General features: G+C 38.4%; 1 protein-coding gene and 1 long non-coding RNA gene across 7 annotated transcripts in view; one reads left to right on the plus strand and one right to left on the minus strand.

Moving 5' to 3' along the window:
• Positions 1-12638, minus strand: part of Kcnh7 (potassium voltage-gated channel subfamily H member 7) — a 446649-nt gene that overhangs the window by 388152 nt on the left and 45859 nt on the right. The gene's annotated exons all lie outside the window — the stretch shown is intronic.
• The window catches only part of LOC121828654 (uncharacterized), a 38378-nt gene that overhangs the window by 9783 nt on the left and 15957 nt on the right, over positions 1-12638 (plus strand). For all 5 annotated transcript variants that reach the window (XR_013050493.1, XR_013050495.1, XR_013050494.1 and 2 more), the window contains one exon: positions 9147-9302. This is a non-coding gene — a long non-coding RNA (uncharacterized LOC121828654). The remainder of the gene's footprint in view (positions 1-9146; positions 9303-12638) is intronic.

Here is a 12638-nt window from a genome sequence, read left to right on the forward strand (position 1 = left end):
TGTTTCCTGCCAGTGTCCTTCAAGTGGTGAGTAATTATTAAAGTTGAGGAGATAGTATGTAGGCAGTATGCTAAGTACCTTCCACACATTAATTGTATTGCTTCTTCTCCTGTCAGCCTTGTGAAGTTTGTATCATACTAATTTTACAAAGGACAATACACACTAAGTAAAGTAAAACCCTTTACTGAAAATCTTCTGGTCCATTATCAGATGGAGATTTTTTTTTTTATTTTATTTTTATTTATTTTTTTTGTTTGTTGAATCTTTTTTTCTTTTTTTTTTAATTTATATTATTTTACAATACTATTCAGTTCTACATAACAGCCATGGATTTCCTTGTTCTCCCCCTTCTTGCCCCCCTCCCCTTCCCCCCAGCGCACCCCTCCTTTCCCACCACCTCCAGATCAAGGCCATTCCCGAGGACTGAGATCAACCTGATAGACTCAGTCCAGGCAGGTCCAGTCCCCTCCTCCCAGATTGAGCCAAGCATCCCTGTATAAGTCCCAGGTTTCAAACAGCTATCTCATGCAATGAGCCCAGGACCTGGTACCACTGCCTAGATGCCTCCCAAACAGATCAAGCCAATCAACTGTCTCACCTATTCCGAGGGTCTGATCCAGTTGGGGGCCCCTCAGCCTTTGGTTCATAGTTCATGTTTTTCCATTCATTTGGCTATTTGTCCCTGTGCTTTATCCAACGTTGGTTTCAACAATTCTCGCTCATATAAACCCTCCTCTTTCTCGCTAATTAGACTCCCAGCGCTCCACCCAGGGCCTAGCCAGGGATGTCTGCATCCACATCCTAAGTACTTGGATGGGGTTTCTGGCACAACTATTTGAGTGTTTGGCCATCCCATCACCAGAGTAGGTCAGTCCCGGCTGTCTCTCGGCCATTGCCAGCAGTCTTTTGTGGGGGTATCTTTGTGGATTTCTGTGGGCCTCTTTAGAACTTTGTTTCTTCCTTTTCTCACGTGGTCTTCATTTACCATGGTCTCCTATTCCTTGTTCTCCTTCTCTGTTCTTGATCCAGCTGGGATCCCCCACTCCCACAGGGTCTCTTTCCCTCAACCCTCGCCGTTCATTGCTCCCACTCATGTCCAGGCTGTTCATGTAGATCTCATCCATTTCTCTGTCATTGGGTGATCCCCATGTCTTTCTTGGGGTCCTGTTTTCCAGGTAGCCTCACTACCTGGATGTGAGTAGCAGTCCAGTCATCCTTGTTCCACATCTAGTATCCTCCTATGAGTGAGTACATACCATATTTGTCTTTCTGAGTCTGGGTTACCTCACTCAGGACGATTTTTTCTAGATCCATCCATTTGCCTGCAAACCTCATGATGTCATTGTTTTTCTCTGCTGAGTAGTATTCCGTTGTGTATATGTGCCACAATTTATTTATCCATTCTTCATTTGAAGGGCATCTAGGTTGTTTCCAGGTTATGTCTATTACAAACAATGCTGATATAAACATAGTTGAGGAAGTGCTCTTGAAAGCATTGGCATAGGAGATCACTTCCTAAATATAACACCAGTAGCACAAGCACTGAGAGAAACAATCAATCAATGGGACCTCTTGAAACTGAGGAAGCTTTTGTAGAGCAAAGGATACAGTCAACAAGGCAAAGCGACAGCCTACAGAATGGGAAAAGATCTTCACCAAACCCACATCTGACAGAGGACTGATATCCAGAATATATAAGGAACTCAAGAAATTAGACATCAAAAAGACCAACAGTCCAATTAAGAAATGGGCTATAGAACTAAACCAAGAATTCTCAACAGAGGAAACTCAAGTGGCTGAAAGACATTTAAGGAATTGCTCAACATCCCTAATCATCAGGGAAATGCAAATCAAAACAACTCTGAGATACCACCTTACGCCTGTCAGAATGGCTAAGATCAAAAACACTGAGGACACTTTATGCTGGAGAGGATGTGGAACTCGGAAAACTCTCCTCCACTGCTGGTGGGAATGCAAGCTTGTACAACCACTTTGGAAATCAATATGGCGCTTTCTTAGAAAATTGGGAATCAATCACCCCCAAGATCCAGCTATACCACTCTTGGGCATATACCCAAGAAATGCTCAATCATACCACAGATGGAGATTTTAACCAGGGTTACAATTTGTGACTCTGATTAAATTCATAAGAGCATGCAATGGGAAGAGAGTACTGGGGAGTCCCCCCCTTTTTTTCTTTTGTGTGAAAGAGTAGCAATAAGATTGGGATTGATTATGTTTATACTACAATATTTAATATGGTATATACAAGCAAATTTTAACTTATTTCTAAAACTTGTTAATGATATGTTCAGAAGACTAACTTTGGCTATTAAGAGGGTACTTTTTGAGATGTGTTAGATAAGCAAATTACTAAATATAAATATATAGCAAGAAACATTTTAATTTTGTAAAGAATTTAGCTATAAGCTTAAACACACTTTGAATGGATTGAAAGGAAAACTCAAAATATACTAAAGACAGAAATATGCATCTGAGATTATGCATGTGAAGTGATCCCCCTGAGTATCTGTGGATAAAAGCCATGCTCCAGATGAGTTATGACTGCATGAACAAGCAAAGATTAGCTGTGAAGAAAATAGCTGTGTTGGCAATATGGTCAAACATCAGAATTGAGGATAATTGGAAGTACCTGAAAATAAGGGTATGTGTGTAGAGGAGGAGGTGCTAAAGGAAGCGCATCAGGGGAACCCTATGCAAATAGAAAAGCTGGATTAAACACTGACTCATCTGCTTCAGAATAACCTGGAGGCATTTAGCCTGCTTCACTTAGACACGCTTCATTTTAAGAGGTAATTTCTGTATTTGCAATGTGCTCCTCTGAAGAGCTTTCCTAAACTAACACTCTTCATTTTTGACCCTCTCTAAAGTAAAATCCTTGAGGTTTGCTTTAATAAGATATAATATAATGCCCATTTACTGGCATCATAGCCAAAATGATCAAGATTTTATCTAGTGGCAAAATTGAGGTGTCTATAACTGTAACCAATTCTCAATTGGTCGCCAAGCTGGGTAAGTAAGGAAGAAAACATCATTTTTTAACTTAACGAAGGTTTAACAATTAAGACTTATTACACGAGTTGGTGTGTGCTGCGTGTCTATGTGTGTTTGTGTGCATGTGTGTGTGCACATTTGCTTGTATGTATTGTGTATTTGTGTGTATACATATGAGTGTGTGTACATGTTTCATGCATATGTGTAAAAGCTCACAAATGTTTAAACTGAATATTGTGATCATTTGTGATAATGAAAATTTTCTCATTGTTGTATGTTAAAATACCTTGTTTTCATTTCATTTTATTTTGACATTTGATGTCTGGGTAATGTTTCATACAGACTTATCAATGGGGATTAGAATATCAGAGAGAAATTATTATATTTAGAAAATTACTAAGGATGTACTGTGTCAGTCGATTTGTGCCATTTGATAGCTCTAGAAAGACATATGATATGAATAAAGCATTTATAAAAATAACTAAAATTAAAACACAAATTTGTCAAAAAATACCCTGATTGTATTATATAATTCTACTAAAATTATAGTAATTGCAACAAATATTTCTGTAATGTTAGTCAATCATTTTAATTTATTCTTCATTGCCAAGGAAATTGATGTTATACTAAAAATTTCCTACCTGTGCATGAACAAGATAAATTGGCTGTCTATTAAGGAAGCATAAAAAGGTGACTGAGTGGAAAAGAGGACAAAGCCAAGCTAAAGGTTCACTTTAGACTCCAGTGACAATGAAATATGCTTGTTACATAACACCAGGAATGGTAGCCTCAGTTACACAGCATTTTACAATATAACAACTTTACAGCCAAAAAAAAAATGGTAGAGTATGGTTGCTGGAGTCACTTAGCATGGCCCAAGAATGCTGCTAAGTATATGGCTTCTTATTTTACTCCATGGGAAGATTCAAAGGTAGACACTACCTTTGAATCCTGTATATAAGAAGCCAAACTGGGAACTGATATTTTCCCAGGGCATGAGTATACACCTGGGACCAACTGAGACTCACACCCATGTCACTAAGGTCTGAAGTCTATATTCTTTCTACTGGGCCGCATCTGAAAGTGCTCCATGGTTCTAAACTAAAAATTCCCATCTTTTGACCCACCCCATCCTGACCTTCCCTTTCTATATTAATGCCGTCGGGCTACCTGCTGCAGCCTCTGACCTGCCCCAGAGCTACCACAGTTCATAAATTCCCAGTAATAAAAGACAGTGTCAAATACAAACCAAAAAACTACAATCCAATTGAGGCTTTTGAGTTTTTTTAACCCTTGATTTCTGTGGCTTGATGATGCTGAGCACTCTGTGTATACACTTCCCTCTCATTCAGCCTCAGCTGTCCTCCAATCCATTGCTTCTCAGTCCTCTGCACTGTTTCTGCTCACTCCTGTAGATCCTTCTGCCTCAAGTGAACTTTCTCTTGATTTTTCTAGCTGCCTCTTTCTTGACATAACAATTCAGTGATCATCTCACTTAGAGGATTCTAGGACCACAAAGCTAACAAGCTCTATACCTGGTCCTTCTCCGTTGACTCACTTCAGCGCTCTGCACAGAACTATCTGACCTTTGCTGTTGCTGTCCTTATTATCTCCCCTCACTACTATTTCTACAGCACTTGGAACAGTTACCTGCACAGAGCATGTGTTCCACAAATGTTCACAAACTTCCCAACCCACCCAAATCTGCGTCCTTTATGGTTTCTCTCAGAACAAAAGAGGCATCTAAAAACAGTAATAACAAAAGAAAAGAAAAATGAATAAATATGAATAGGACAAAATGAATAAAGAGTAAAAGAAAATGCACACTCACAAAAAACAAAAATAAAAAACATAGACACAGAAAATGCACACTCACAAAAAACAAAAACAAAAAAACAGAGACATTGGCAAACACAGAAACCTCACAAAAAAAAAAATAGAAACTTTAGCAAATAAGCAAAAGACCTGTATGATAAGAAAAAAGGGTAAAGAGAAAGGAAGAAAATAATGTCCAGACAAAGCATTATGATAAAAACAATTCTCCAAAAATACCATTAAGTTTGGTTTTCAAATATGCAAATGGATTAAAAAATATTTTTCTTTCACAAAGGAGGTTTTGTAACAAAAAATTCTAAAAAGCTATTTATTCCAGAAAGGAATTCCATATTAGAGGGGACTTATATTTCCCCTAGTGGCTCTGCCAAGGGTCTCTATCATTTTATTATAATGCTTTTACAATTGCATTAATTCACCTGAAGAAGATTAATTTGCAAATTCTCCCTTGGCAGGGAGTTCTGCTATGTTCACTACTCATGGTCCAGAACTATGATTTGTAACAGGCAGTGTGAAATTCCCCATATGTGGGTCTACACAGAGAGTTAGAGAGGTGGATGATGCCTCACAGAACAGCCCAATCGCCACAGCCTCTGTGGCACCAGTCATGCCCCAAGATGGCTCCTTCACCTTTTTCACCATCCCACACACTGAAGGCTGGGACTTTGTGAATGTTTCACTGTTTTATGATTGTTGGCTGCACAGACTACAAGAGCCTCGACAACAGGAAATATTCTTGAATATATAATTTCATGGAGTTCTTCATGACTCAGAACATACTACAAATATCCATTTTATGATGCAGTAGAAGTAGTTTAGTATTATAACATCGTACAAAGGCGGTAATAGGGAGTAAGCAGATGTGATTCCCTCTTGCCTCACTGCTGAAATACTTTTTGGACACTTAAGGCCTGCTTTTATCTACATTTTATTGGACATTTTGAGGGAGGCTTGAGCCACACTACTGATGGAGGTATTCATCCACAAGGTCTATATGTTTATTGTCTGGCCAATAGTCTTTCCATCTTAGTGAAGAGAATTCTTCAGTGTTCCACAGGCTCAGATTCCAACCCTGAAATGTAAGTGAACTCCACTACCTTGCCATAGTTACATTAATCGTTTAATACCGACTTCAATTTAGTAGTGAGTTGCTTTGCTTATGTTTTTGTTTGTGGAGAAAAACAATAAACCCATGATGAGATTTATAATTCTTATAAAAACCAATGACATTCAAGAAATATTCAGTAATCTGGTTATCTTTGTGTTTGAGACATGCTATCAATGTAAGAACTGGTGTTAAGATCTGCAGATACATACAGAGACTTATATTACTTTTTTTTTAAAGCTGTGGTTACCATTCAAACCTCTGTAGTCATCGTCATGGAAATTTCTGTGTGTATCTCACACACTTGTTGCCACTTCTTCATTATGGTTTTTTTTGGTGTGTGTGTGTGTGTGTGTGTGTGTGTGTGTGTGTGTGTGTGTGTGTGTGTTAGCTAATGCCATAGCTTGTACCTTTTTTGATGCATAGTTTCTTTGTCATTTATCCCTGTGCAGTTTACACAAGGCTGGCTGGGCCAAAGCTTCAGTGGGTTCTCTTGTCTACTTTCCATCTACCACCCCATAGGGTCACTGGAATTATAGACACGGCCTACCCAACCTGGCTTTACATGACCTCTGGGAATTCAAACTGAGGTTCTCTCATTTACATAGCAAGCACCTTTAATATCGAACCATCTCAGATGCCCATGTGGCTGCTTCTTAATCCAAAAGCCTTCTTATTTTTACTCCACCCCCTCTATTAACCCACTTTTAGTGACACTCAAACTGTCTTGGGTTGACATTACCACTCCCTGGCAATAAACTGTATGAGTCAACTGCGTGCCTGTAAGTTCATTCCATCTATCTCAGAGTAATTTTGTTCATCCCTGTCACACTGCATCACTTCTCCTTTACACCTTAACTAACCTTCTTTAAGTAATCTCTTTCACATATGTTCAGACATATTTTTAAATCCTCATCCTCTTCCCCTTTCAACTGCCTCCATTTCCTCACGGTGTCATGGCTGGTCTGTTTCTCCTTCACTCTTCTGCAACTATAGCTTGAAACTAAAGTCTAAATGCATCATCAACCTGCATATTGAGTTCTAGGGGTACAAATGTGAGCTGCAAAACATGAAGCTAAATAATTCAATTGTGAGTTCATAAGTTTTCGATTAGGAAACTAAAATCTTAGTCCTCCTCTTACCCCTCCTAGCTCCAAGAAAAGTACCTCACATATGTGCATGTAATAATGGCTAATAATGCATGCATACATACATGGATGTATTACTGTCCTTAAAAATTGGAGTTCCTTGTTCAAAGCTTTCCACATTTCATTTCCACGATAATACATTTTAGTCGTACATTCAGGCATAAATAGAGAGCTGTGTCTTTTTTAAGAGCTGCATTGTATTCGGCTTTGTGGCTGTAATGGAGTTTGTGGGAAAAAATGTTTCTCTCATAGAACATTTGAGTTTTTGTCCTTTGTGTGACCATGGAAATGTTGAGTGGAGTAGTTGTATAAGAAATATCAAGAAATGAGTGAAAGCATTAAGCTGTAAACATGTAATTCAGAATAAAATATAGTCCTTTTGAGGTGAAAGTGCTAAGCCAGGGACCCATCTCTGGTGGCAGTGTCTCTCATGAATTGCAGTAATGTGAAAGCATTTCAATTCATGCTCTTACATTTTCCTAGTTGAATGAAACCTTGCTGGATCCTGGTAGAAATCAGCTCCATTTTCAACTTTATGTAAAATCACTTGTATGTTACTGGCTTTGGTATTTCAAACAGCTCTCTCTTGTGAGGAATATAGGACTTCCTCAATTTATTTTAACTAATTTATTAAACTACAAATGATCTAATATTTGATTTGAAAAGTATACCTCTTATATTAATAGCATTTGATTTGAGTTACCTTCAGCGCAGCTGTTGATGTGTAAAATGACCATTAAAACCCACTGTGGCAGCATCAGATCCCATCCCTTCAGGTCAGGTGTTCTATTATTATCTTGATTAATTAAGGGAAACCTGAGTTATAGCATCATCTTTCATATATAATCATGGTCATTTGTACTCTTATGTACTTTATAGACTCTAATTTTTTGACTTAAGTGGAGATTAAAGATGTTTTTAATTTTTCATAATATTGCTGAGGAGCCCAAGAATGAGTGATGTACAGTGAAGTGTGTATTTAAAATTGTAAGGATGAAAATTACAGTAACATGAATTACCTGTACTATATATATCCCAAATTGGTCTAAATGCTTCACAAATTTCTAATAAAAGCCTTAACTGATAGTATCTATTGCTAGTATCTGTGATTATTTCTAGTATTTAGTTTAACGGATGATATTAAGAAGTATAAAACGTCATTCACAGTACCAGTTTTCATTAAGTGATAAGCCCAGGACTAGATTCTGGTGGTTTTATCTGTAGTTTCTAGTTCTTGGAAGGTATATCATTTTATTTAGCAGGTCTCAATACTTTGTGTGCATCTTTTCATGATGAACTATTGGCTGTTGATCGATTCTGGAAAAGGGACAACTGTTGATTCCAGATGTGTATCGATTGTTATGTACACCAGGCTTCAAACCCATGGCCACACAGGCAGCCCTGGTTCATCACAGTTGGTCACAAAACAAAACAAATAGACATGAGTGTGAGAGAGATTTCTGTGGATGAGATATGGTGGACAGAATGGGTAGGGGGATTAGAGAGGGTCGAGGATGAGAATGGCCATTGTTAATTGTGTACATGTACATAATTGTGTTAGGCACAAATGTATTCTAAAAATCAGGCTGACAGTAGGAAAATGAAAATAACAGTAGAAAGAAAGAGAACAGTGGTGTGATGGGGGAAGAACCATTACTCTAGGCAATTCTGCGATGAATGAGAACCAATGCACTGGATGATTCTGTGATGAGTAAGAACCAGTGCTCTGGACGATTGTGTGATGAGGAAGAACCAGTGCTCTGGACGATTCTGAGCAGGAGACTTGAAGATCGGTGCCCATTAGGAGAAAAGTGGGGAAAAGAAAATGTGTACTTTCAATTTATGACTTCCTTTCATTAAATCTCTAAGCTCAGTCTTTTAAGACTCCAAGGGAGGATCACATAGAAATCTGGCTAAGGGGATTGAGAGATAAACAAAATCACTAAATCCCGGAAGAAGAGGTCTCTATGTGACTATATCTCCATTTGTGAAGGTAGAAATTACATATCTGTGTAAATTCATTAAAGACTGCATCACATTTTCAGGTCTCATCACAAGTAAGATGAAAAACTCCAACAAAATAATCATGGGAGGCTTTTCTGAGAAGTTGAAAAAACAGAAGGAGGTAATGGACTGAGGCATATTACCATCTGCAGAAAACCACTTTGTAATTGCAGTGCATCAGTCTCAGCACCAGACAGGTATGTTAGCATATTCAAGGAAAGACTCGTGTGTGTGTGTGTGTGTGTGTGTGTGTGTGTGTGTGTGTGTTTGACAGTGAGAACTAAAGGGGGAAGAGAGTGGAGAAGGCTGGGAGAGAAGATAGGAAACCAGACTTATAATGTTTTAAGTCACTGCAGGGATTTTGGTATTAATGATGAGGAAATCCTAGAAAGCCATGAAAGAAATTGAATAAGAGGGAATATCTGAGTGAAGGAAAAGAAAAACAGATATTCTGAATAGCATTATCATGAGGGCAGAATAAGATTAAATAGAATCCAGTTGAGACTAGAAAAAACAGGATGGACATCAGTAGTATGCATCAACAACCACACAGTGGCTTGCACTGCACAGCTACACCGTCAGATTTAAACAAGAAAGGAACTTGTGTGAGGTTTCCAAGGTCAAGTGCAGCAGTCATATACTCACTAAGGGGCTAAGTCCACAGAGAGACACCAAGGTTAGATGCTGTAGTGGACAGGTACAGAGGTTTCCAGCAGGCTGTAACTGAGCCTAATGTCTCCATGACACATCTGTCTACAGATGCCTTTGTCCATGAATGGCCAGGACCCCTACAGAGCACTTCACACTGTGTGAAAGCAGCAAGCCTTTGCAAGCCACACAAGCAGTTCCCTGGCAGTTGCATCTGATAGGGAGGGCTTGTCTTCTGAGATCCATTCTCTGAAGATCTCACTATCACGGCTGCTCTTCACTTCTATTGTTGCCTCCACAGGGTCTTTGACCTGATTTCTATAGCGCATTTCCTATCGCTTACACTTATCAGCGACACTCACTGCCTCAATCTCCTTAAAATGGCTTCAGGAAAACACCCAATTGCTTCCCCACTTGATAAAATGAAAAAAAAAATATTGATAATCATGTAAAACTTAAACAAACAACCTCTTATGCACCTTAATGGATATGTTGGATATATTTTCAAATGGGACCTTTTTTGTAGTGATGGGATGTGGATTTATAGCTTGATCCAAGGTTTAAGAACAACAGGTAATCCCAACTTCTGCTTGTGAATACTGTCAATTTGGAAATAGAGAGCAGATGTTGACAGAGCTATATTTGCCAGTCTGATTCCTCAGCAAACACTCTGAAGGAAAGACAACACGAGTCTAGACTGAATAAATACTCCGCTTTAAATTTATGTTTTCAATCCTTTTGGCTGTATCCCCTAAAGATGACATATGTATGATTGAGAATACAAAGTGATTTTGTCATTAAACTCAGCAAAGTCCCCGTACTTTAATAGCTCAGCTTTGAACATAACACAACCACATTAAAGGGAATATTACAGCATGTTTCAGTTTGAAATGTAAATAAGTCTACCACTTTGTTCATGGAGATCCTGACTTCATTTTTTTTTCCTTTCTAAATCTATCCTTTGCATTTTAGTTGTCAAAACTCTCATAATGGGTACATCTGAATCAAACATTATCCCTTTGAAAGGAATAAAGTGTGATGAATTCTCTTGTTTTTTATTTAAACAACTCTTATTTGATCTCAATGTACATGATTATCTATAAGGTGGTATTTGGATTGTAGAAGAGCAGTGTGAGATTTCGAGCAAAGTAGATAGAGCTGACCCCACTGTCCCTGCAGTCAGCAGTGGCTGACACAGCTCACCTATGTTTTTGGTTCTCTGCCACCTTCCTTTAATCCTTTCAATTAACACATGAGTTACTATTAGAGAAAAATGGAGGCTCCAAGTAATTAAGCAGCTTTCCCATTATTCAAGAGCCTGTAAGTGGAGAAACACTGTAGGGTGATGTACACCAGATTTCTCCAAATCCCACATTGTTAGATAAGGAAGAAATGACATTAAGCCCAATGTTTTACTCTCATTTAAATCATATTAGACATGTGTTGATTCTTCCTTCACAAATTATATAATCAGTGACATGAGCTTGCAGAATTAACTTCTTGCTAAATTATTATGACTTTGGGTTTTATTTAAATCTTTATCTTAATTCCAACAACTGATAGGAAAAGCTTAAGTCAATGACTGATTTAACCTCTTGCAAATGTGGCAGCATTGGACAAACGACTCTCTGAATTTCACTGTCATTTTCTAGGAAGTTAAGATCTGATTTACACATAGGAGTTCTGTGAAAGTTAACCACAGCAAGGTACTAAATATCTCCCCTCACAGTATTTCAGGTAATTCTACCACAGTATCTCAAGGCAGTGCTACTGTTCTGGGTAATTTTGGCAAGAGCTGAAGGGTGGCTGGGACACTTGAAATTGGCATTGGTTACCCAAGGATATATTTCAGAGTTTTAAAATTTGGGATACAGTTAAACCTGGGCCAGTGGGAGTTCTTAATGTTGAAATTTCTACTGCATTGTTGACCAGTCAATTGGGATGGAAAGGAGATGAGGGAGAGAAGACATGAAGAAGTAGTTTTGGAGAGCACCATAATCTCCTGTTTCTCTTGCAACCAAAGCTGAAATGTTGCCAGAAAAGGCTGGCCTGAGATCCAAGGAGTGATCCTATTATCCAAAGACAAGTATGTACTGGGGCCTAAGTTTAGTTTTAAAATCCATCTAACATATCTTAACCTGAACATATATTTTATTTGAAAGTTCTAGCATTTCATGAAACAATAAACAAAACTATATTCATTCATCAATTGTCATGAATCCTGTTTTGAGAGGTATAAGGACACCAGCTAAGCAGTGCTTGTTAATTAGGGTAGACTTAAGCATGGTGGTATAGGGACGCACTTAGTTTATACTTATGTCTTTATATTCTATTAATATAGCTCTTTTATTATGTGATGGATTTGTATCGAACTCTATTGCATTTACATCAATGCTTTCAACAGTTTACTGACATTGCTGACCTATGATTTCAGCTTACAATTATTTGGATTTTTGGACTTGCCACATTGGGTTTTTCTGCAGTTACTCAACCTACTCTTCTTTCCTTTAAGTGTGTGTGTGAGTGTGTGTGTGTGTGTGTGTTTGCACATGTATGGGTGCACCACTTGTGCACAAGTACACATAGAGGTTAGAGGAGTATGTCAGGTGTCCTGTTCTGTCATTATCTTACTCCCTTGGGAGGGGGTCTCTGCCTGAACCTGGATCTAGGCTAGCATACAGCTATCTGAAGTGGAGCTCCAGTCTCTGTCCCTCCATAGTTAGGGGGTTCATGGCCACACCCAACTTTTTATGTGGGGATTGGACATTTTAACTCAGATCCTATGCTTACACATTGAGCATTCTTACCTGTGGACCATCTCTCCAGCTCCTGTTTTAAATATTTGAATGGATTAAAAATCAAGCTTTCTGTATTTTACATTTTAT

This window comes from Peromyscus maniculatus, chromosome 4, assembly GCF_049852395.1.
Source record: "Peromyscus maniculatus bairdii isolate BWxNUB_F1_BW_parent chromosome 4, HU_Pman_BW_mat_3.1, whole genome shotgun sequence".
Classification (NCBI taxonomy): domain Eukaryota; kingdom Metazoa; phylum Chordata; class Mammalia; order Rodentia; family Cricetidae; genus Peromyscus; species Peromyscus maniculatus.